At 44.6% G+C, this 24,237-nt stretch overlaps 1 protein-coding gene across 4 annotated transcripts in view; it reads left to right on the forward strand.

Moving 5' to 3' along the window:
* CNPY1 (canopy FGF signaling regulator 1) overlaps positions 1–24,237 on the forward strand; it is a 164,595-nt gene that overhangs the window by 3,623 nt on the left and 136,735 nt on the right. The window contains exon 1 of one of the 4 annotated variants that reach the window (XM_033931627.1): positions 7,835–7,950. The exons of 1 other annotated variant lie outside the window; for it this stretch is intronic. The gene's annotated coding sequence lies outside the window, so the exon portion shown is untranslated. Of the gene's footprint in view, positions 1–7,834; positions 7,951–8,409; positions 8,429–14,189; positions 14,355–24,237 lie in introns of those variants that run through there. 2 more of the 4 variants (XM_033931629.1, XM_033931625.1) reach the window with 2 other exon arrangements.

The raw sequence follows: 24,237 nt of genomic DNA on the forward strand, positions 1-24,237 counted from the left end.
AATTAATATATAACGCAAGAAAATATGACCATGTTTCCCCATTACTAAAAGACGCCCACTGGCTGCCAATCGGCCATAGAATTATCTTCAAAATAATGTTACTTATTTTCAAAACATTAGCATCTAATGAACCACAATTTATTTCTAGATCTCTAATCCCACACAGTACTCAACGTCCACTTCGATCATCTGGTCAAAATCTGCTTTCAGTACCCTCTTTGAAAATCATAGGTACAAGGAGAGCAGATATGTTCACAGTGATGGGACCACAATGGTGGAACGCCCTCCCTCAATATATTAGAACTGAAAACGACATCGTAACATTTAAAAAATTTTAAAAAACTTATCTATTTAATGACGCTTTTAACATCTAAAACTTTTACATACTTTAGAGATTCTTTTAACTGTGCTTTGGATTAATAACCCCTTACCTTTTGTTTTATCTTTTTTCTACCAAATTTAAGATTGTAACCTTTAATTTTTCCCCTCCCGCTTCATGTTTGTATTTTATGTATTATATTGTTAAAATGTTAGTTTCTCTGTATTATTCTCTACTTGGATTTTGTACATCGCCTAGCAATTTTAATAGGCGATTCATCAAATGAATAAATAAACATGAAACTTGAAACTTGTTCCCCCAGGGGTTGAATAGTGAGATAGAGTGGAGGGCTTTTTTGTAGATTGCTTTCAAACTATAGGGCACACAATCAGTAATTTTCAGTCTCATGTTTTGCTGTATTCAGATCTCTACTTTGATATTCGGGTTGGCTTGGTACAAATCTTGCCGATGTTTACTGTTTATGCTATCGGGTAGTCAGTGGGTGTCTATAGTGGTATTCATAAAGATAGTCAATCAGTGTATTTTATTCACGTTTTGAATGAAGGTTGCATGTTTATTTGGTGTCATGTGACACTCTGAAGTTTGAGTGAGTAGAGGGATGTGTTTTTTACGTCCTCACGTCCTGATGTTGGTTTACACCGGTATGAGATATCCTTTAAATAGTTCATCCGTAGTTCAGTCCACTGTTTGAACCATTAAAAGCAACAAGGTTTGAATGGCAACTTTAAACTGTGCTTAATATATAGTGGTGAGTGCGTTCCTTTAGATGGAGCCATATATAGTCTTTGTAAAGTAAAGATAGGTCTTTTTTAAGATGATTGTTTCATTAAACGTATTAGTTTTAATATATGTCTATCTCTGTTTCAGTGACTTCACCTCCAGTTTAAACTGTATTTGTTTGTCGGTTCCCTGACGCAGTACCGAAACATGGCACATAAGAACCAGTTATCTGTCCAAGCTAAGTACTAACATTTTTTGTACCATAAAATTTGTGACAGAAGCTTTAGCATAGCTGCAATAGCTAGCAACAGAATAATTTATGAACACATGACTTGGTGGGTGAGTCAGAGAGATCAGCCTTCATGTCTCTGAGCAGAGTTCTATTGTATCTGTAATCTGATAAATATTGAGTTAAAATTTATTTTCAATATTATTTATGGAGTGACTTTCTTATCAGTCACATATGTACTATCACTGGTAAAAAAAACTTTACCACCACTGAAATGTAATTATCAAAAGGGTAATATACCCATCACTGTGCACAGGAAAAGCAAAAAAAGTTTTACTTAGCTTAGGACCATGGTCTGAAATGCCGTGCTGTCCTGGTAGAAAATGTCTGGCCACACTGTAGATGAAAACACCACGGCACCATTTAGATGTGAGTCCAGAATCCATGCCCAATCCTCCAACAAGTGCCTTGTTTCGCCTCTCAAAGGGTTCCTCAGGGAATGTGTCAGCTGGAAAACTTCACTCCTCTTCCGTGCATATCTAAATGGTGCCGTGGTATCATCTGCAAAGAGGCAAATCTTACCTGACAGCCCTTCAGCAATATCGCTTATAAAAATGTTAAAAATAACAGGCCCAAGAACAGAACTTTGAGGCATACCACTAATAGCATCCCTTTCCTTTGAGCAATCTCCATTGACTACCACCCTCTGTCGTCTTCCACTTAACCAGTTCCTGACCCAGCCCGTCACTTTGGGGCCCATCCCAAGAGTACTCAACTTATTTATTAGACTTCTATGTGGTACACTGTCAAAGGCTTTGCTAAAATTTAAATACACCACATCTAGTGCAGACCCTCTACTCAATTCTCTGGTCACCCAATCAAAGAAATTGATCAGATTTGTTTGACAAGACCTGCCTCTAGTCAATCCATGTTGCCTCTGATCCTGTAATCCACTAGATTTTGGAAATGTCACCATTCTCTGTTTTAAAAGTGTTTCCATTAATTTGCCTACCACAGAAGTCAGACTCACTGGCCTGTAATTCCCTACTTCTTCCTTCCACTTTTGTGTAGAGCAGGGGTGTCCAATGTCGGTCCTCGAGGGCCGCAATCCAGTCGGGTTTTCAGGATTTCCCCAATGAATATGCATGAGATCTATTAGCATACAATGAAAGCAGTGCATGCAAATAGACCTCATGTATATTCATTGGGGAAATCCTGAAAATCCGACTGGACTGCGGCCCTCGAGGACCGACATTGGACACCCCTGGTGTAGAGGGACTACATCCACCCTTCTCCAGTCCTCCGGTACTACTCCCGACTCTAGAGAAACATTGAAAAGGTCAGTGGAGCCACCAGAACTTACCTAAGTTCCTTCAGCACCCTTTGATGTACACCATCCGGCCCCATCACTTTGTCTACCTTTAATTTAGCTAGCTCCTCTGAAAATCAGGGTCTACCACTCCACCATCCCTATTTGCATTTGTCTTCTGTGGTCTCGCTCCTGGATCTTCAGCCATGAACACAGAACAGAAATATTTGTTAAGCAATTCAACCTTGTCTTTATCAGCTTTGACATATTCCTCCCCTTCACTTTTGAGTTACACAATGCCACTTTTGCACTTCTCCCTATCACTGATATATCTAAAAAATGTATTGTCTCCCCGTTTTACCATGTCTGCTATTTTTTTCTTCCATTTGAATCTTTGCTTTCCTGAGTAGGTGACCAGCCTGTCTTAACTTTTCCAGATATTTTTGCCTGTCTTCCTCTTTCTGCGATCTTTTGTAGTTTATGAAGGCTGACCTCATATTCCTTACCTTCTCAGCTACTACTTTTGAGAACCAAAGTGGCCTTATTTTCCTCTTACTTTTACTTACTTGCCTCACAAAAAGGTTTGTTGCCTATACAATAATTCCTTTCAGCTTTGCCCACTACATTTCTACTCCTTCCAGACGTTCCCATCTAGACAATTCCTGATGTAATCCCCTATCCATTCAAAGTTCGATTTTTAAAGTCTAGAACCTATATTTTTAAATGAGCCTTGTCTATACCCATCTTAATATTAAACCATATCATGTAGTGATCACAGGATGCCAGATGATCACCCGCTCTAACATTAGAAACACTTTCCCTGTTTGTAAGCACTAAGTCCAGTATGACCACATCCTGCGTGGATTCCATATCACACCACTGTAAATATATTTACCATTCCCTCTTTCCAAATTGATCCACAGTGCCTCTCACTTACCCTGTAGATCCTGCAATTGTATGGCTTTAATATGATTTTAACATATAACACTACTCCCCTCTCTTTTCTTTCTACCCTGTCTTTCCTGAACACATTATAACCCGGTATAACTGAATCCCAGTCATGGTTCTCCATGAATCATATCTCTGTGATCACCACTATATCCCACTCATCTTCCATCACAGCTTCTAGATCCAAAATCTTGTTTCCCATACTTCAAGCATTAGTATATACTGCTTTCCAGACATTGCCCCTTTTTTCCCATCCAGGGGCTTTGATCACCCTATCACTTCTAGTGTGACAGAGAAGGGTAAATGATAGTGGCAAACTTCTAGCTGGTTAAAATTATATGGATAAGTTAGCTGCAAATTCTCAGCCAACAGACACAAGAGAAGCTCATATTCCAACTTTGTTTCCCCCCCCCCCTCAGTGAGAGGTTATAAACTGAAAAAACACCATGAACATCTTCTCTTGCACCAAGCAGCATCATGGGGTAAAGACCTAGAACAATTGCTTTCGCCCACTACTTATGAGGAATTTAGGAAACGTCTGAAAACACACCTGTTCCTAAAGTATCTAGACAACTGATCCTCTCTTCCCTCTATAGCGATTAACTTGTTCTATTGATCACTCTCTCCTTAAAAAATGGATTTCCTGTCCTATTAACCAGATTACTCAGTAGCACTGAATATAGCTGGTAAAGATATCCGTGTATCTTACAGCCATCTGGATATCTTGTTTCAAATACCTTAATAATAATAATAATAACAGCTTATATACCGCAATACCGTGAAGTTCTATGCGGTTTACAAAGATTAAGCAAAGGTACAAATTGATTGACTTTAAGAGGGGAGAAAGAAAGGGTTAATAGGACAGGAAATCCATTTTTTAAGGAGAGAGTGATCAATAGAACAAGATCTTTTAAAGTATGGTCAAAGATATTTAGATAACTTTAACCAGATTTTGTTTACATATCTACGCCATAGATACAAGATTAGATGCATATGAACATAATTAAAAGCTCAAGTAATATTTGCAAAGTACATATTCATAAGGCAGGATTTAACTAAATTTTACCTTTTAGGTGTCATAAAAGTCAATAGTGCTTATATAAGATCTGCTTTCAATCAATATGAAAATAATAATGCTGTAGACGCGTACTAACATGTATTTTCACTTCTCTGATGCTGTCACTGATGCTGTGTGTAATATAATTTACACACACTTCTGTTTGATATCTTTTTTAATCGGCTTTGTCTGATTCAGTCTTCAAAATATTTTGCTATATGCCTTCAGCTGTTTTAGATTCTACTATTGGATTCATACGTAGAATTTGGGACTGATTAGGGTGGAATTAGATATAATGATCACTGGTAACATATCAGGATATTATTATGTGGATTTTCAGCCAGGCTATCCAATAGTGGAGAAAGTGAGATAGACATATGAATGTGCAGGCTTAAATTTAAAGAATAAATTATCCATTTTAAAGTTAAAACTGCTATTTATGGGTCTACTTATATGGATAAAGATATTTAGATAATTGATGAATACGGTTGTTATCTCCTTAACTTATATCCCTACCTCTTGTTACACCCTTGGTATATCTCAATATATATGGATAAATGTATCCATTTGCTGGTAGTACAATTTAACAATAAAGCAGCTGTATGGCAAGCATCCAATACTGACTGTGAAGTACTTTTGGCTGGTACTCCCCTCAGCTGTCTTGCTGAAAGTCACAAAGTGAGTGATGACAAAGGAATTAACCAAGGTCTTCATATGTATAGCTTTATGCTCTTACTACTAGCCTACTGCTGTGAGCCCTGAAAACCTCATTATAAAAGACATGGCACATCACAATTCATTGCAGATTTCTAGTTATGCTTGATTAAAATGTTGTGTCCTCATTAATGACTGAAATTAAGACTGGTAGAAAAATAGCTATGCTCAGAAAAGCTTCTTGTAAAAACGAAAATTATTTCTGACAGGATTTAATTTCTAATAGCTTAGAAACGAAACCAGTCAGAAATAATGTATTTTTTTTTGCATAAGATAAAAGAGTTCTCTTAGGCAGTTGGTTTTCAAAGAGGTATTTTTTTTCTGTTAATTTCTCAATCTGTTTGTTGTATGTCACCATGAAATATTTAAAAACTTCTGCTGAGCTGCAGCCTTAAGAATTTTTGTTCAGAAAATGCTACCATATGAAATCATAGACTCACTGCTCAAAGTTTGTGGCAGCTTATGGTCTAGTACAGTAGAATAAGCCCAGGTTCCTCCCCCCTCTCTCCCCCCCACACACACACAACTGTTTGAAAGATAAGTTTTTAAATCAACAATTAAGAGGCAACTTTTTATTGTCCCTGAAATAATCATACCAGTTTGATCTGCAGTAAGGAATATGTATTTTCTAAAAGACCCCTATTTCCTACAATGAAGGTGTCTTGCATTATTCTGTTCCTACAAGTAGTAAAACACCTTCAGGGTAAACTGATGTACAATATGCTTTACGGTGAAAGTTATCAATGTAGGCTACTATCAAGCTGCGTTATTTTACAAGTCAGGTTATTTTATCACAGGGTTTCACTAGAGCTGCCCGATTCAGAGAAAATTGATTCAATTTGATTTGGACTATTGAATCAATTTTTCAGTTTGATTCGATTCAATTTCAATGACACACCTTTTTAAGTTTAAAGTTGGATCAACTTTTATTGTAAACTAAACAAGCCAGATCGATCCTACTAACAGTCAATGCTAACAGAAAACCATGTCCTTTTCATACACACAAAACACAGATACACCCAGTAAGGAACAAGTAATCACAAACTAAAAATAGAAATATGTAGACAAAAGTTAAACTATTTATTTTTAAAATTTTCTATACCGTTCTCCCAGGACAGCTCAGAACAGTTTACATGGATTTATTCAGGTACTCAAGCATTTTTCCCTGTCTGTCCCGGTGGCCTCACAGTCTATCTAATGTACCTGGGGCAATTGGGGGATTAAGTGACTTGCCCAGGGTCACAAGGAGCAGCGTGGGTTTGAACCCACAACCCCAGGGTTTAACCACTTTAACCCCAGGGTTTAACCCCAGCTTTAACCACTGCGCCACACTCTCCCTAAATGGCCAAGAAACCAGACTCTGCATACAATGCAACACCACAGAAATATTAATTTTTTTTATATAGTTCATATACCGCTTTAGATCAAAGCGGTGTACAAAGTAAACATGCACAATAGCGCAACAGATTACACACATGTCAAACAAAATACAGACAACATTGCAGGGTTATCTAGATTGAATAACTACTTAATAGTAGCACATGTCCCCTAATGCTGTGCAATATATAGATAGCAGATGTAAATTAAAAAAAACTGACAAATAATCACCACTTTACAAATTAACAAATAAAAATAAAGCAAAAATGGAAATAAAGGAAATACCAATTTAATGGACTACTCCATTTTTTTAGTTAGCTTTCAGAGGCCAAAATCTCATTCTTCAGATCAGTATATTGCTGTTACAGTATCCTGTCCTGACCTGGTTAGTAAAAAAAAAATGTATTAATATTTTGTCTAATAAAAAGATTACTTTATTTCCATTTTCTATTTATAAACATTTATCAATACAGCTACAATAAAGCAACAAAAATGTTGTTCTTCCTTTAGTCGTTTCTGCTTTAATCATCCTCTTCACTCTCTCCATTCAGTGTCTATCCTTTCTCTCCTTCCATGCATCTGCCATCTCTCTCTACCCCTTCCATCCAGTGTATCCCCATCCCTCCCTCTGTGGCCCTGCCTCTACTGTCCAGTTTTCTCCCCCTTTTCTTCTCCAACACTTCTCATCCCAGGGCATCTTTTTTCTTTCCATTTGTGGATCTAGCAACTTTCTCACTCTTCTCGCCTCATTTTTCTCTCTCTTCCCTCTGCTCTTACAGCTCTCCTGTCTCAGCATCTCTCTCTTTTCCTCCCTCCATGACTTTAGCCTCTCCCACTCTTCCCCACTGCCTTATCTAATCTCTCTCTTGTCTCCAGGCCATCCCCTTCCCTGCCTGTTCTGTAGTAAGGCATCTTTCCCCCCCCCCCCCCAAGGTTTGATAACTCCCTCCTATTCCCTTCCCCCTCTCCCTCCCTCACTTGCTAACTTTCTTTATCACCCCTTCCCAACACTCACCCCTTTGGCAGCACAGCCATCACAACTTGCTGCTCTGGCCAGTGTCGGGCCTTCCTCTCTGCCAGGTCCTACTTACTTCCTGTTTCCACAAAGGCAGGACCCAGCAGAGAGGAAGGCCCGATGCCAGCATGAGCAGCATGTTGTGAAGGCTGCCACTTGTGATAAAGCCAGCGTTCGCACAGGCTTTGTCCCAATATCTGGCATTACAAATACCAAGAACCTGTGCAGAACAGCTGACCAGGTGAGCACTGCAGAGCAGTTGGATGCTAACCTCCTGTGCAATTACAGGGAGAAAGTAATGAGAGATTGCCATGTAGAACACAAGCAGCCAGTAATACCTTTTATCAAACCTGCTTGTAACCCTGCCAAAGGAATAAGATCAAAACTAATACCTTGCCTTTTAAAGCTGAGACAGGGCAGAGAAGGGAAGCAGGGTTTTAGACAGCCAGTTAGGGAGCATAAACCCATCCTCCTCTACAGGCTGAAGGGGAGCAGTTTAGCATTTCTTAAAGAGAGACTTTCAGGGGAGAGGAGGAGAGAGAGAAAGAGCAGGAGCTTTCTCTTAACCAGCCAGACCACGGGGCTCTGGACTGGGAAATGGAAGAAGTGAGAGAAGTTCTTCCCACTTCTGGAGTATTTGAACCAGAAGGGCTTGAGGCCATGGACACGCAGGAATTTTGTCCCGAAATTGAAATGGAATCAGAGCTAAACTGAACCAAGTAAGTTTGTCTGCTGGTTTTCCTAAAGCATTGTGTGGACATTTGAAGAGGACAGTTTTGTGCTAGTCTTTGCTTACCTTGGATTATGCTTTATGGTATTTTTCTGAAACTGTTGTGGAGTGCAAGTAAACTTGCAATGCCAAAAGGAAGTAACTGTTTAATATAAACGTTTTGTTTTTTTCCCTGAAAAGTTTCTGTTATGTTGTGGCAATGATTAGCAGAGCTCAGTTCAGCTGTGTTAACTGCGGACCATTTCCACAGATACCCAAGAGGCAGAATGGTGCTTGCTCTCAGTTCATTTAAACCTTACATCTATTGGAAAGAGAGCTAAGGTGACTCTTCTGGTGCACCGTGTATTTTTGGCTTGATTCATGTTTGTGTTTTATTTTTACTGTGAAGCTGAAAAGTCAGCCAGAATACAAAGTACTTATCCAATAAGGAAGCCATCCTCATTTATAAGATTGCCCAGGTCCTGGTCTTTACAGCTGTACTGGATTTTTGAAGCATCTTACCAAAATCCCTTTTTTCCAGAAACTCTCCTCTGTTTTACACCTGACTACAGCTTAGACCTATTGCTCAGCCCTACTGAGGGAAGTTGAAGAGATTGTGAAGGAATATTCTTTTCTTTGCACATGTTTTGCTTTTTGTGACCACATTACTATTCTTTGGTGGTTTTTTGTTTATGTTTTTTGAATGTCTGGTTTGACAAGCTGTGCTAGTGAGGTGAACTAAGCCAGCCACAGCTATTGGAATATCAGAGACAGACCATTGGAGACTGATCAAGCTGATTTACTCTCAAGTTTTGGAGGATTGCTCTTTTTGTGAGAATGCTGAATTGTTTGCACCCTCTGTTATCTGCTATTGTTTGAAAGTAAACAAAAAGTATCATAATCACTGTTTGGCCAGTGGCCTAAATAAATCAAAGACCTTTTTGTTTGACATCTTGACTGTGCAGTCCTTTCTTGGAGTAGAAAATAAAGCTACTCACCTGTGCTCAGGGCCCTGGGCAGTTGCCTGGATTCAACCAAGTCCTGAACGATACCTCTAATTGGAGGGGATACGCCAGGCCAGAATTTTGTTTTGCCACAACCAAGGAGCCCGCTGTGGACAACAGGGGCCGGGTTGAGATACACTGTGAGAAGTTCCCGGACCATTACAACGCCAACCCTCGGAGCACTGACTCGGTCAGTCCAATTTTTTTCCAATCCTAGTGCATCATTTAGGCATGGATCCCCAGTATTCAGCAATGCTGTGCATGTCTTTAATGAATGCCCCTGATCCGCCCATGCCCCTCTCATGGCCACGCCCTCTTCTGAGTTGCAGGCTAGAAGATTTGCATGCAGATCCTTATGGAATACTGCATAGCAAGATGCACGCACAAATCCAAATTGTCATCAATTACTGCAAATTATCGATTGTCAGCACCCAATTATTAATACTGATTGGCTCATCAGCCGATTTACTTGCATGCACATCTCAGGATAGCGCATCATTTATAGGATCCGAGGGTTAGTGTCTATAAATTACACTTCAGTTAGAATGATGCTTTTACCTGATTAGATAACAAGCTCGCTTGAATTTTAAAACATGACATTCTTATGAAGGCGTGGAAAGATTATCAATTCCATAATAGCCAGCGTGTGGAGGATCCCATTTTATATTGGGAAATGGCAAAGGCAGTTCTTAGAGGACCTATTATTTGCTATGTTAGTAGGGTTCGGAAGGCGCGCGATCAGGAGTTGATTCGTTTGTCCGGCCAGCTGACGAAAGCTCACCGTGCTTTTGGTGTCCACCCCACCCTGATTAACAAACAGAATTTATTGTCTTTGCAAACAGTACTCAATGAGATCTTGCATCAACGGGCTTCTCGGTCTCTAGCCTATTACAAATACCACTTATATGTACATGGCAATAAGGGGGGGGACACTTTTGGCCTGTCTGGTTTCACAGAGGGAGAGTCGTAAGAAGTAGAGAATGACATGGGGTCCCCGTCACTGCCCCGTCTCCGTACCACCATCCCCTTCACCACCCCATCCCCTTCACCACCCCGTCCCCGTCTCCGCCTTCCCCTTCACTGCCCCATCCCTGCAGCATCCATTCAAGCCTCAATACTGCAATATTTAGCTTATTCCTTCTTTATAAATCAAAGTTCTGGCTGCTGAACTAGAGAAAGAGATGTTCAGCTGGCAGGGCTTTGTTTAGAAATTTTTATCAACACAACTAATATACTACTTTATAAATAGAATTTTTTTTTTTTACCTTTGTTGTCTGGTTTCTGCTTTCCTCATCTTCTCATTCAATTCCTTCCATCTACTGTCTGTCTTCTCTCAGCGTCTTCTATTTGCTCTGTTACTGTGCCTCTCCCTTCACCCTCCCCCCCCCCCCCCCCCCCCACAATTGGTCTGGCACCCATCTTCTTCCCTCCGCTCCCCCCATAGTCTGGCATCTCTGTCTTCCCCATTTCCCTTCCAGTATCTTCTGCCCACTCTTGTCTTCCACATTTCCCTTCCAGCGCCTTCTCCCCCACCACTACCCTTCCCTCTCACCACCCTTCAGCACCCTCTTGCGTGGCCCGAGAATCCCCCTCACCTTCTCGGTGTGTTAGTAAAGTAAATTGCTCAAGCCGGCCGGGCCTGCCTGCCTGCAGTCGCGTGTGTGTGGGCGGAAGCTTCTCCTCTGACGCAACTGGAAGTTGCATCAGAGGAGAAGCTTCCACCCACACACATGCAACTGCAGGCAGGCAGGCAGGCTCGGCCAGCTTGAGCAACTTACTTTACTAATGCACCGCCAAGGTAAGGGAGAGGGAGGGAGATAGATTCGGTAGGTAGGAAGGAGGGAGGTGACCGCGCGCATTATCTCCCTTAACTGCGGGTTCAAGGCCATTCACCGCTCCACAGGCCGGTGGATGGCCTTGTCCCCATGCCCGCCGTGAGTCCCCCCCCACACACACACACCGTATTGGCAGGTAACAGCCACCATGTCATTCTCTAGTAAGAAGATCTTGCACCTTTGGACCGGCGGCTCAGATCGGGTTATGAATGACTAGTCTTATAGCCCATTACATTAACGGGTGCTAGAATATATCTGTGTGTGTCTCTCTTTATTTCTTTCTCTCTCTCTCCTTAGCCGCTTTCTTTCTTTCTGTCTTTCTTTTTCCTTGGCTGTCCATCACCACCCCTTGCCTGCTCCCCCTGTCCATTCTCACTTCCTTTTACCTCCCCTGTGTCCACCACCACCCCTTCACAGCTCTCCTTATGCAGCAGCAGCCCTTCTCCCTTTGTTTTACCTCCTCCCTGTCCAGCAGCACCTTCCTTCTCCCCCTGTCCAACATTAGGCCTCCGTTCCTTTTTCTTCACCCCCCCTGTCCATCAGCACCTCTTTACTTCTCCCCCTGTCCAGCAGTAGGCATCCCTTCCTTTTTTTCCCCCCTCCTCCTTCTTATCCCTATGATACACTTACCTTGCTCTGCCCCTGATCAGAGGTTCCCGACAGCCGCCCAGTTGCACCCATTGGAAAAGTTCCCTCTGCGGCATCCCGCACCCCTCCTGACTCGACTCCCGTTGTCTTTCTTTCTGTCTGTCTCTGTCCCTCTTTGTCTGTTTGTCTTTCTGTGTATCTCCCTGCCCCTGTGTCTTTCTTCTCTTTCTGTCTCCCTTCCTCCCTCTGTCTGTCTGTCCGAAGCAGCATTTCCTCCCCCTCCATTTCCCTCCCCCCACACAAGTTCCCTGTGCACCTGGCCCTGTGTCTTTCTTCTTTTCTTTCTGTCTCCCTTCCTCCCTCTGTCTGTCTGTCCAAAGCAGTATTCCCTCCCCCTTCCATTTCCCTCCCCCCACACCAGTTCCCTGTGCAGTAGCATTAGCGTTTCCTCTACCCCCTTTCCCTTCCCACAGTCGCGACTACAAACACGGTCCCGAGTCCTTTGCCTCCCCCCTTCCCTTCCCTTCCCTTCCTGCGGGCCCGACTACACATGACGATTCAAGCAGCGTGTGCAGCAGTCTTCACACGCTGCTTCGGGTCCTTCTACTGCCCTGATTTACTCTGGCACGTCCGGAGCAAATCAGGGCAGTAGAAGGGCCCAAAGCAGCGTGTGAAGACTGCTGCACACGCTGCTTAAATCGCCAGTCAGGCCCGCGGGAAGGGAAGGGGGGGCAGCAAATGACCCGGGTCCCGGGCAGCGGAAAGTTGCTGGGCTCCTCGGTGGGGGCGCTGAGCGGCCGTGATCCCTCTCCTCCCAGACCCCCCCCCCCCCCCGGAGGAACGGAGATCGGCGGCTACAGCCGCTGGCTTCGGCGTCTTCTATCCACTGCGGCCAACCCTAGCGGAAACAGGAAGTAGTCAGAGAGGGCGGGCCGCAGTGGACAGAAGACAGCAAAGCCAGCGTTAGCGCGGTGCAGCGCTTTTCTCTTCATTTAAAAGCGGGTGAGCCGGGGAGAAGGAGGAGGTGATGGTTTTGGCAGTGAGTGAGGTCGGGAGGGGGGGAGTCGCCGGCTGTGCTGTGCTTTCCCGATCTGTCCGCCGCATACGCACTCTGACCACGGACCTATGGATCACAGATCAGGAATCTCAGATCACGCAGGTCTGAGTGCGCATATTCGGCTAGCGTTTTATTATATAGGATACTTCCATCTGTGAGGTCTTTTGCTGCTTCTATGCCAATACAAAGTGCAACAGGTAAACAAACTGATACAATAAACAGCACTCATTACAATCAAATGATAAAATAAGTACATATCACCCCCCCCCCCCCTTGCCTCTTAAAGATGGTAATATCGTATTAGCTTTAATTTCCTAAGGTATGGTACTGACGACTAGAATAATGTGGGCTAGATCATTGATGATGTTTATTTTCCTTATTATATTGTTTGATTAGCATTTGTTTATGCTGATGTTATTTAGATATTCTTGTTTGTTTGTTATTCAATTGTAACAAATAGATAAATAAATTTTTTTTAAAAACCTGCTCATTGGCAGGGGAATCCATGCTGGCAATCATGCCGGTAAGTAGAAATGCCTGGCGTGGATCCACTCCCTCCTCCCCTACACCAATTCCTCAGCATCAACACCTCTTTGGACTCCATTTTCTCATAAAAGCTGCCAATTTTGATCAGTTAAAAAAAAATTCCCAAAACTTTGGGCAATACCAGCAGTGCCTCCAAAATTTTATGTAACACCCCTTCAGGGTGGCTCTAATTCTGAGGTCTTACCTGATGAATTCCCCTGAAGACAGTGTCAATCGGTCCCACAAGTCAGTTAAGGATCGATGCCTCCACCTGAGAAAATGTGTTTGCGGGTGGGTTTACCCACTTCTCCCCCCCCCCCCCGAAAATCCCCCCAAAATTTGTGAACAAGGTTGGCTAAAAAATTATGGACACTTTTATTTACACTATGTACACAGATCTGGTTATGAACAACTTTTATATATATATATTGTCACAGGGTAGGCCCTGCGACTGAGCAGGGTAGTGAAAGGACGCCTATGCCTAGGGCTAGGCAAGGGAAAATACTCACCCAAAGAGATAAAACACTACCCACAACACCTCAGCCCAGAACTACCGCCAGACAGGGAAGGTTCAGTGAAGAGCAAAGAAGTACCTATTTGTTTTCGCCGGAGTTTGAGAAAGGAGAACAATGGGTGAAGGGAACTAAAGGTACTCGGGATAGTGTTCCTAGGGGGAGGATGCACCACACATCACCTGACCTTCATGGGGAACACAATTCCAGGCAACACCAGGAACATTCCAGTCCTCCAGTTAGGCAGGAACAAACTACACCTATTGCTCATTATCCTGAGGCTTATAGAGACCAGCAGCAGTGCTCAGAAAGGAGGCTGCCACTGAACCAACCCACGCTGTACCAGAGAGGAAGGCCTGGAGACAGGAGACCCGTTCCAAGAGCCCGGAGCAATGTACCTCAGCCTAACACCCAGGTCAGATCTAATTGTTTAGAAGCTGAAATGTTAGAGGAATGCATGAGAGAAGCTTCAGACAGTGAAGACTTTGTAGACCAGGAAGAAGCCATGGACTATAAAGAAGGAAGTGATGATTCTGACCAGGGCCGCCATCAGAAATTTCTGGGCCCCTTACTGAGCAATCCTATTGGGCCCCCCACGCACCCCTTCCCCCCCCCCCCGACACTCCCCCCCTTCTTCCATGGGCCGAATACACACATACTTTTCTGCTAATGCTCCACCTAAGCCAGTCCCGTAAAATCTTCTCACGTCCATTGGGTGATTTGGCATAGAGGAGATATTCATAAAAAGAACGTCCGTCAAGATCTTTACTCATAGACTGTGCCATTTGCTTTAAATCATCTTCCATCATTAATCCAAATTGCACAATTCTTTCTCTGTCTTTGTCCTGAATGACATCTGGCCACATTGCTGGATCCTTCCAGTCAACAAATTTTTGAGCAGGCGCGGAGAACGCATTTTTAAACAAATGTAGTTTATCCTTGTACTCCTTATGTAATTTTAATCATCTATAGATATGTTTGTATGTTTATTGTTCAAATGGTTTTATTTATTTCCCCAAATTTATTTTTGTTATACGCATTGAAAATATTTGATATTGCGTTTAAATCAAAATCTCAATAAACTTGAAACGAGTGCCCGTGAGATTGTGGGAGGGTTAAATACTCAAAACTTAGAAGAATAACAATTTACTTAATTGTTTTTGCTACGGCAGCTTTCTGGTATCTTTACATACAGTGGCGTATGTAGCATATGTAACACCCGGGGCCCATCATTTTTTGGCACCCCCCCATCTGTAAGAAAAACATGATTTTTAGTAACAAACCACACGTCACACATGAGTACCTAGGAAAAGGCAGCATCTTACATATTGCAGTGAACAGTACATCAATACACCCATTGTAAAACTAAACAAGCCAGACCAGCACAGATCAATCCTACACCGTCAATCCTAACAGAAAACCATGTCTTTCGAACACACAGAACACAGAAAATACCTTCACCTAGTATGGAATATGTCATCACAAACTAACCCCTCACTCTTTTACAAAACTGTAGTGTGGATTTTAGCCACAATGGTAACAGCCCTGACGCTCATAGAATTCTGAGCATCAGAGCTGCTACCACCACGGCTGGCGCTAAAAAACGCTCCACAGTTTTGTAAAAGGGGGGATAAAATAGAAATACACAGTTTCAACGCTCTAGCTCAAAGGTGCCCAAACTTTTTGAGCTTGTGAGCTACTTTAAAATGACCAAGTCAAAATGATCTACCAACAATAAAATTAAAAAACACAAAGCACACTATATGCTGAGAAAATGTTAATTATCATTCCTATTCTGGGTTTTTTTCAAAGAGGTCAAGGCAGATGACTCTATGCATTGTCACCTCAGTAACAACCATACAAAAATAGACAAATATACCCTCCATCCTTTTTATTAAATCACAATAGCAGTTTTTAGCACAGGGAGCTGCGCTGAATGCCCAGCGCTGCTCTTGACGCTCATAGGCTCCCTGCGCTAAAAACCACTATTGCGGTTTAGTAAAAGGGGACCATATTGTAAAATTCAGAACTGTGCATAGTAAGTGAAGGGAAGTTTTCATCTCTGGGAATTTACCCAGTTAACTATTAAGTTATTTGGGCAAATTCCTTTGAAAACTGTGGTAATACTGCCTCCACTTTGCTAAATTTAAAATAAAATCATTTTTCCTATCTTGTCTGGTGATTTCATGAGTCTCTGGTTGCACTTTCTTCTTCTGACTGTGCATCCAATCTTTCTTCCCTTCTATCAGCCTGTATGCTTTCTCTCCTCCACACCTCATTCCCTCCCCAAACTTTTTCTTCCTCTCTCCCTGATCTTTCTTTCTTTTTTTCTGTTTCTCTTCTTTCCTTCTGTTTCCCTGCCTGCCCCCTTTCTTTCTTTCTCCCTGCCGTTCCCCAAGCCACTGCCACTGCCGCTGCCATCGGGGAACAGGACCCACCAATGGATAACAGACGCCGACACCGACGCATGCTCTCCCTACTTCGGGCCGATCAGTCTTCCTCTCCTCGACGTCAATTCTGCCGTTGGAGAGGAAGTTCCACCCAGCCAGGCAGCTATTGGCTGGCCCGAACTTCCTCTCCGACTGCAGAATTGACGTCGGGGAGAGGAAGACTGATCGGCCCGATAGATTAGATCGCCAAGACAAAGTGAGTCCTGGGTGATCGACTCACTTTGCCTTGGCGAGCTACTGGCGCCCCTGCCTTAGAACACTGCCTAGGACCCTGGGGGAGCCCGGGCCCCCTGTCAGCTCCGGGCCCCTGAATGCAGGACTGGTAGTACTGCCCTGATGGCGGCCCTGATTCTGACCAGTGGGCTATGGAAACCAATGGGGTTTAAAAAAGTTAGGCTGAGTTTGGGTTGTATTAGTTAATGGGCTGACTGTCTTTGTAACCTTCAAGCCAGAAGAGAGGTTACTGAAAGCCCTATTGGTTTGAGAGCGTTCCTTGCATTCTTTTGAGCAAGGAACCACAGAGTTTCCAGGCTGAGGCAATTAGCACTGCCCAGCCTTGGCAACAGTGGGAGACCTTGTTCCTTTTTGAAGTTTTGGCTTAGACTGGATTGTGGGCCCTAGTTAGGAGGGACCACAGGCAACGGTCATTGTGGGAGGAGGTCCCTTCTACCCTGAGCTCTGCATCCAGAGAGCTCAGAGGTGGGTCCAGTCTAAAGCTGCCAGAAGTGATTGCCGGCAGAGACTGTATCCAACTAGGAGAGAGTAGTTGGAATCCATGGACTATTATTGCCTTGATGTAATGAAGAGTCAATTTGGACTATTATTGAGAAATACAAGTTTATTTTTCTTTTGGAACTATGAAGGCAAATTGTAGATTTTGGAAGCTGAAGTTCCTAATGGAATAAAGAATTTTGTTTTGGAAGCAGAACTGGGTGTTTTTCATTTGATCCACCAACTCCAATCAGTACTGATAATCCGCTCGGTCAGCACCATGTGCCCTGCGCTCTTTCGGTCACTCCCGCTTGGGCGCGGCCAGGCCTAGGTGATACACAGTGACAATATATATATATACGAGCACTTTGGTTTATGAGCATGCTTCTGGAACGAATCATTTTTATATATATATATATATATACGAGCACTTTGGTATATATATATATACGAGCACTTTGGTTTATGAGCATGCTTCTGGAACGAATTATGCTGGTTAACCTTGGTTTACGAGCATAATTTGTTCCAGAAGCATGCTCATAAACCAAAGTGCTCGTATAGCAAAGCGAGTTTCCCCATAGAAAACTCGGATGATTCGTCCCAAAAAGACAGACCCCCCCTAGCACTGCTTGCTCTCACCCCGGGAACTGGCTTCGGACCCCCTGTGGCCCACCCCCAAACCCTTACCTTGAGCGGACACTGGCACACACCAACCCACAGGTCATACCCATGCTGATGCCGAAAGAGCCTTCCGTGCCTGCCGCTGATCAGGTTGGCTCTGCTAAATGTGAGAGCGCTGACCTCCCTTACACCGAGATTGTTGAGTCAAACAGTGACGGTCAGGGAGAGTACAGACCAGCTGCAGGTTACTCTTCCAAGCCTGATAGTAGAGCTCATAAGACCTCAGGGGACAGGAAACTACATCTCCCAGAAAGGCAGAGACCTAGTAGGAAGCTGTCATGTGACCAGTCACAGCTGCAGAGGGAGCTTTCTCCCTTCCCCCTCTTTAGAGCAGGGAGGGGTGATTTGGAGCTGGTTAAAATGAGGCAGCTGAAACCCAGAATGGGGAGGACCAGAGAAGCTGGGAACGTGAGCCTGCAAGGCAGCACAACTCCACTCCCCAGCTGAATGCTGAAGAGCTGGGACGAGACTGTGATATGGTGGACATGTCAGAGGTGTCTGAACCCACCAGAGACAGTTAGAGAGTTGGGAACCCATAGACACTGATATGCCAAGTATTCCTAGTGAGGTTAGAAGCCATGGACACCAGCTAAGAGTTGGAAGTGTTATGATACTTTGTTGATGCTTACCTGTTTTTGTGAAGTTTTGGGACTAAGTTTATTTTGTGGGCAGAATTGTCTCACTTCCCAGAGCTAGGCTCTGAGATATTCTCTCACACTGTTTGGTACTTTAAACTGATGGGACATTTGCAAACGACAGAGCATTTCTGCTTGCTCTCCTCTCCTCACAGCTGAGGAGCTCTGTTTTGTATAGTTCCTAGCTGCAGTCAGCCTGTGCCAGAGTTCTAGCTTTGAGCAGTATACTTTTGATTTTGGAAGTTTTATTTTCATGTAACCAGAGCCTTGTGAATTTTTCTTTACTGCTCCTCCATAGAGAGCACTGCTAAACCTACCTTTATCCTTTAAGGCTGGTGAAGAGGACTGAGTCGCAGAGACTGAAGTCCAGCCCTAATTCTGGTTTTGTGTTCTTCTTTGCTTTTGATTTTTGTTATAACATTCATTCTAGTGTTTGTGAAGCCAGTGTGGCCAGGTTGGCCATTTTGCATGTTTTGGTTTCTGAACAAATGTACTAGAAAATATCACAACTTACTGACATCAGAGCAACCTGACTCAGGGTCAAGAATAAAAGGTTACCTTTATTTTTGACTTTCCTAGGTGTGTTTGATTTCCTTGCCTGCTTTTACTGTGATCATTCTACCTGTTGGTTTCCACCCTAGGCCGGTGGGAGCCTGAGGATTCCCTAGTTGAAGGGAACGCGCTCGGAGAAGTATCAGTCGCTGTGATCCATGCTCGCTGCACTTACCAGTGTTTAAGCCTATTACATTTCATTACAGTAATGGGTACTAGAATAGCCCCACCTATACCCTGACCCCACCCATACCCCGCCTCTACAATGTCCAGACCCTGCCTCCCACTGATCCCAGTCTCACCTTTCACCATTTCCTTAGTCCTCTGTACCCTTTTGGCCCTCATCAATCCTGTACTGCATTTATCACCCTTTCAGTCCCAGCTGCAGTCCTATCTATCCTTCCTTCCATTGTCTCCAACGGCATTTTTCCTGTCCCTATATTCCACCCCCACCCAGCTTCTCTTCCTTTTTTACCAATTTCTCTGTCGTCTCTCCCCTGCCCCTTCCCACGGTAATGCAACTGTCCCTCTCCCCATTCCAACATGTGCCACTTTAACCCTCTTTACCCAACCACACCCCAACACCAGAGCCTGCACCAATTGAAACCCCATCCCCCAATGGTATCCTCAGACCACTCTCTGTAGCACCATGACATGACATGAACCTGTTTCATACTGAAAACTGAGTGAAGCTGTACAAAGGAAAACCCAGTTAGGGTCAGGAGTATAAGGAGGGCTGCCAGCAAGTAAGTAACAGCATTGACTCTTGCAGGTAGGAGTGGGGATAGAGGAGATTTGGCTATGATATGGATTAGATTCCATATGGACAGGTGTGGGAAGGGGTGGGTGAAATTGCTTTCCCCCTTCAACTCTCAATTTCCAAGCACAGACAGCCTGGGTAGAATCCCATCCCACACTCCCTCAGTCTTACCTTTTTATCTTTCTTTGCCTCATTTTCCATGTTTGCTACCAAAGGCCACAGGGACATCACTGTGAGTAAGAAGGGGGACAGTTTTTTCCCCTTTACAAATTCCTCCACACTGAGAATTTGCCACACCCACTATAACACGGCAGCCAGACCGGAGGAGCAGAAACTCTTTCTCCCCTCTCTTCCCCCACCCGCTCCTCACACACGTCCCCTACAGTCCATACCAGATCAACCCCAGCGGCCTATAGCCACGGTCAGCAGCTGCCGACAGCCGCCGCGGCCTACATCGTCGCTCTCCACCAGCAATCCCATCTTATTAAAGAGTGTCGAGTGGTGACAGAAGTGACGGGGAACGGAGAACAGGTTCAGGGCTGCCGGGGGGAGGAAAGAGGGGAGGAGTGAGCCCGGCTGAGACTGGCAGGAAGAAGAAGGCGGGCAGGTAAGGCTATCAGGCAAGCGAGAGAGGGGATGCCAGATGTGAGGCTGGGCAGTCAATGGAGATGGCTACATCAGCGTTCTGTGCAGGAGTTGCAGCCATTTTGAAGTTCGGTCTGCCCTGCTCCTTGCCTTAGTATATTTTTAAGTTGAAAGATGCGGCGGCGGCGGCTCCTCTCAAGATCTCCGACTGCATCGGACTTCCGACGCAGGTGGGGATCCTGAGAGGAGCCGCTGCCTTGTCTTTCAACTTAAAAATATAGTAAGGCAAGGAGCAGGGCAGACCGAAGAACAGCAAGGCCGACAGCCGCCGCGTCCGACATCCGCCTCGGGGGAGGAGAGACAATAGAATCGGGAAGCAAAGACATTAAGGGAGCAGTGGTGCCCGAGTGTGAAAACATGAAGGAACGGTGGCAAACTTACAGGAAGGGAGGGAGGGAGTATTTTTTGCTTCTTGGCTTTATTCTTCAGGCGGCAAGACCCGCCACGGCACCACCACGCACATGCGCACTCCTATCTGCGGTGCCCTACAGTGCACGGAAAACGGAATACGCGATGAGAGTGCGCATGCGCGGCTTAGGCTTTTATTATATTATAGATAGATATCTATACACACACACACACACATATATGTACACTCCCTAATCACCATCCATGCAGTTCATCAGTGGCCCGGGATTCTGATTTATCTCAGGCACTAGGTGGGTGTAGCTATGTACTAAGCCCCCCTCCCAAGTTTTCATCTGATTCTTAGAAGCTATCAGGGATGGGTGGCAACTGGTCTCCCAGGCCCTAGGGCCTAGTCTTGCAGGAGTCTCCTGGGACCTTTGGTCCAAGAGTCCCCCCTTTTTCTTTCTACTGATGGGTCTCTGGGGGAGGGGGGCTTCTCCCCTGTTGGGCTGCAAGTGCCAACCTGACTCTGGCAGCGTAGTTCCTCCGCTGGGCTGCTAGTGCACCCTGGTTCCTCTGCTGAGCTCCTAGTGCCAACCCGCACCCAGGCAGCCTGGTTCCTCTGCTGGGCTGCTAGTGCCGACCCGCACCCAGGCAGCCTGGTTCCTCTGCTGGGCTGCTAGTGCCGACCCGCACCCAGGCAGCCTGGTTCCTCTGCTGGGCTGCTAGTGTCAACCCGCACCTAGGCAACCTGAAACAGCCCTAACTTCAAACTTACCGTCCTTCCCCTCTCCCTCTTCCCGCCACACAGAAACTACATAACCTACTCTTTACCTCTCTAGAAAGGACAAATGTTCTTCCATTGTAACCTCCGTTTTTTATCTCTTTTGTAATCCGCCTTGAACCGCAAGGTAATAAGAACATAAGAACATAAGCAATGCCTCTGCTGGGTCAGACCTGAGGTCCATCATGCCCAGCAGTCCGCTCACGCGGCGGCCCAACAGGTCCAGGACCAGTGCAGTAATCCTCTATTTATACCCCTCTATCCCCTTTTCCAGCAGGAAATTGTCCAATCCTTTCTTAAACCCCTGTACTGTACTCTGCCCTATTACTCCCTCTGGAAGCGCATTCCAGGTGTCCACCACTCGTTGGGTAAAGAAGAACTTCCTAGCATTCGTTTTAAATCTGTCCCCTTTCAACTTTTCCAAGTGTCCTCTTGTTCTTTTATTTTTCGAAAGTTTGAAGAATCTGTCCTTCTCTACTCTCTCTATGCCCTTCATGATCTTATAAGTCTCTATCATATCCCCTCTAAGTCTCCTCTTCTCCAGGGAAAAGAGACCCAGTTTCTCCAATCTCTCAGCGTATGAGAGGTTTTCCATCCCTTTTATCAAGCGTGTCGCTCTCCTCTGAACCCTCTCGAGTAACGCCATATCCTTCCTAAGGTACGGAGACCAATATTGGACGCAGTATTCCAGATGCGGGCGCACCATCGCCCGATACAATGGCAGGATAACTTCTTTTGTCCTTGTTGTAATACCCTTCTTGATTATGCCTAGCATTCTATTTGCTTTCTTAGCGGCTGTTGCGCACTGTGCCGTCGGCTTCATTGTCATGTCCACCATTACCCCCAAGTCCCTTTCTTGGTTGCTCTCATTCAATAATATCCCTCCCATCGTATAGTTGTACCTCGGGTTTCTGTTTCCAACATGCAATACTTTACATTTCTCAACGTTGAACTTCATCTGCCATCTCGCCGCCCATTCCCCCAATTTGTTCAAGTCCCTTTGCAATTCTTCGCATTCCTCTTTAGTCCCAGCTCCACTAAATAGTTTTGTATCGTCCGCAAATTTTATTATCTCACACTTCGTGCCTGTTTCTAGATCATTTATGAATATATTAAATAGCAGCGGCCCGAGCACTGAGCCCTGCGGAACACCACTCGTGACCCCCATCCAGTCCGAGTAGTGGCCCTTCACCCCTACCCTCTGTTTCCTACCCGCCAACCAGTTTCTGATCCATCTATGTACGTCTCCGTCCACTCCATGGTTCTTCAGTTTCCGGAGTAGACGTTCGTGAGGCACCTTGTCAAAGGCTTTTTGGAAATCAAGGTATATGATGTCTATGGGGTCTCCTCTGTCCATCCGTTTGTTAATTCCTTCGAAGAAGTGCAATAAGTTCGTTAGGCACGATCTCCCCCTGCAGAAACCATGTTGGGTTGTTTTCAAAAGTTCGTTTCTTTCCAGATGTTCATCGATGTGTTCTTTAATCAGTGCTTCCGTCAGTTTCCCCGGAACCGAAGTCAAACTCACTGGTCTGTAGTTTCCCGGGTCACCTCTTGATCCCTTTTTAAAGATGGGCGTGACATTGGCTATCTTCCAATCCTCCGGGATCATGCCTGTTTTCAAGGATAGGTTGCAAATTTGCTGCAGTAGTTCCGCTATCTCCTCCTTTAATTCCTTCAGAACCCTGGGATGGATTCCGTCCGGACCCGGGGATTTGTCAGTTTTAAGTTTTTCTATCTGCCTGTGTACATCATCAAGGCTCACTTCCATGGATGTTAATTTTTCTGCTTGATTTCCATTGAATATTTGTTCAGGTTCCGGTATGTTGGTTGTGTCTTCGTTTGTAAATACAGACGAGAAGAACATGTTGAGTCTTTCTGCGATTTCTTTCTCCTCCTTCACCGCTCCCTTCCTGTCTCCTTCGTCCAGCGGTCCTACCTCCTCCCTAGCTGGCTGTTTCCCTTTAACATATCTGAAGAACGGTTTGAAATTTCGTGCCTCCCTGGCTAGCCTCTCTTCATACTCTCTTTTGGCTTTTCGAACCACACGGTGACATTCTTTTTGATACTTCCTGTGCTCCTTCTGGTTCCCTTCAGTTTTGTCCTTTTTCCATTCCCTGAATGAATTTTTCTTATTGCCTATCGCTTCCTTCACTATTTTAGTCATCCATACTGGGTCTTTTGTTCGACCCTTTTTGCACCCCTTTCTGAATCTGGGGATGTGCAGATTTTGTGCCTCGCTCACTGTGTCTTTGAAAAAAGACCAGGCATGTTCTACTGTTTGCCATTTTTTGGCGGAATAGAAATCTCTAATGCATGTAATGTAATTCCTCTGCTGGGCTGCTAGGACCACTCTGCACCCCAGCACTCTGGGCTATTGGCCCAACTTTTCAGAAGAACCCCTAGTGGTCCAGTTCTGCCCATGCACAGCATACCAGCTCTGGAAAGAGCTCTGTGTCAGTCAGTGACAGAGTTTCCTATCTAGGGGGCCACCTCCCAACTGAGCAAAATATGACTAGACAGTGCAAGTTCAGACTCTAGCTTTGAACAATCCAGCTTGGTGGGTCCATCTTACCTAATTAGTTCTCCTCGCCTTTAGGCTCGGGGAAGTGGATTTCTACCTCCTCTATTTTTGATTCAGCTCATTTTGGTTTATATCCTCCCACTAATCTGAACCTACAAGCTTTATTTCCACCCAAGAACCACTCAAACAAGTCACATCCCTTAGAAATGTC

The sequence above is a fragment of the Geotrypetes seraphini genome, chromosome 2, assembly GCF_902459505.1.
Source record: "Geotrypetes seraphini chromosome 2, aGeoSer1.1, whole genome shotgun sequence".
NCBI lineage: Eukaryota > Metazoa > Chordata > Amphibia > Gymnophiona > Dermophiidae > Geotrypetes > Geotrypetes seraphini.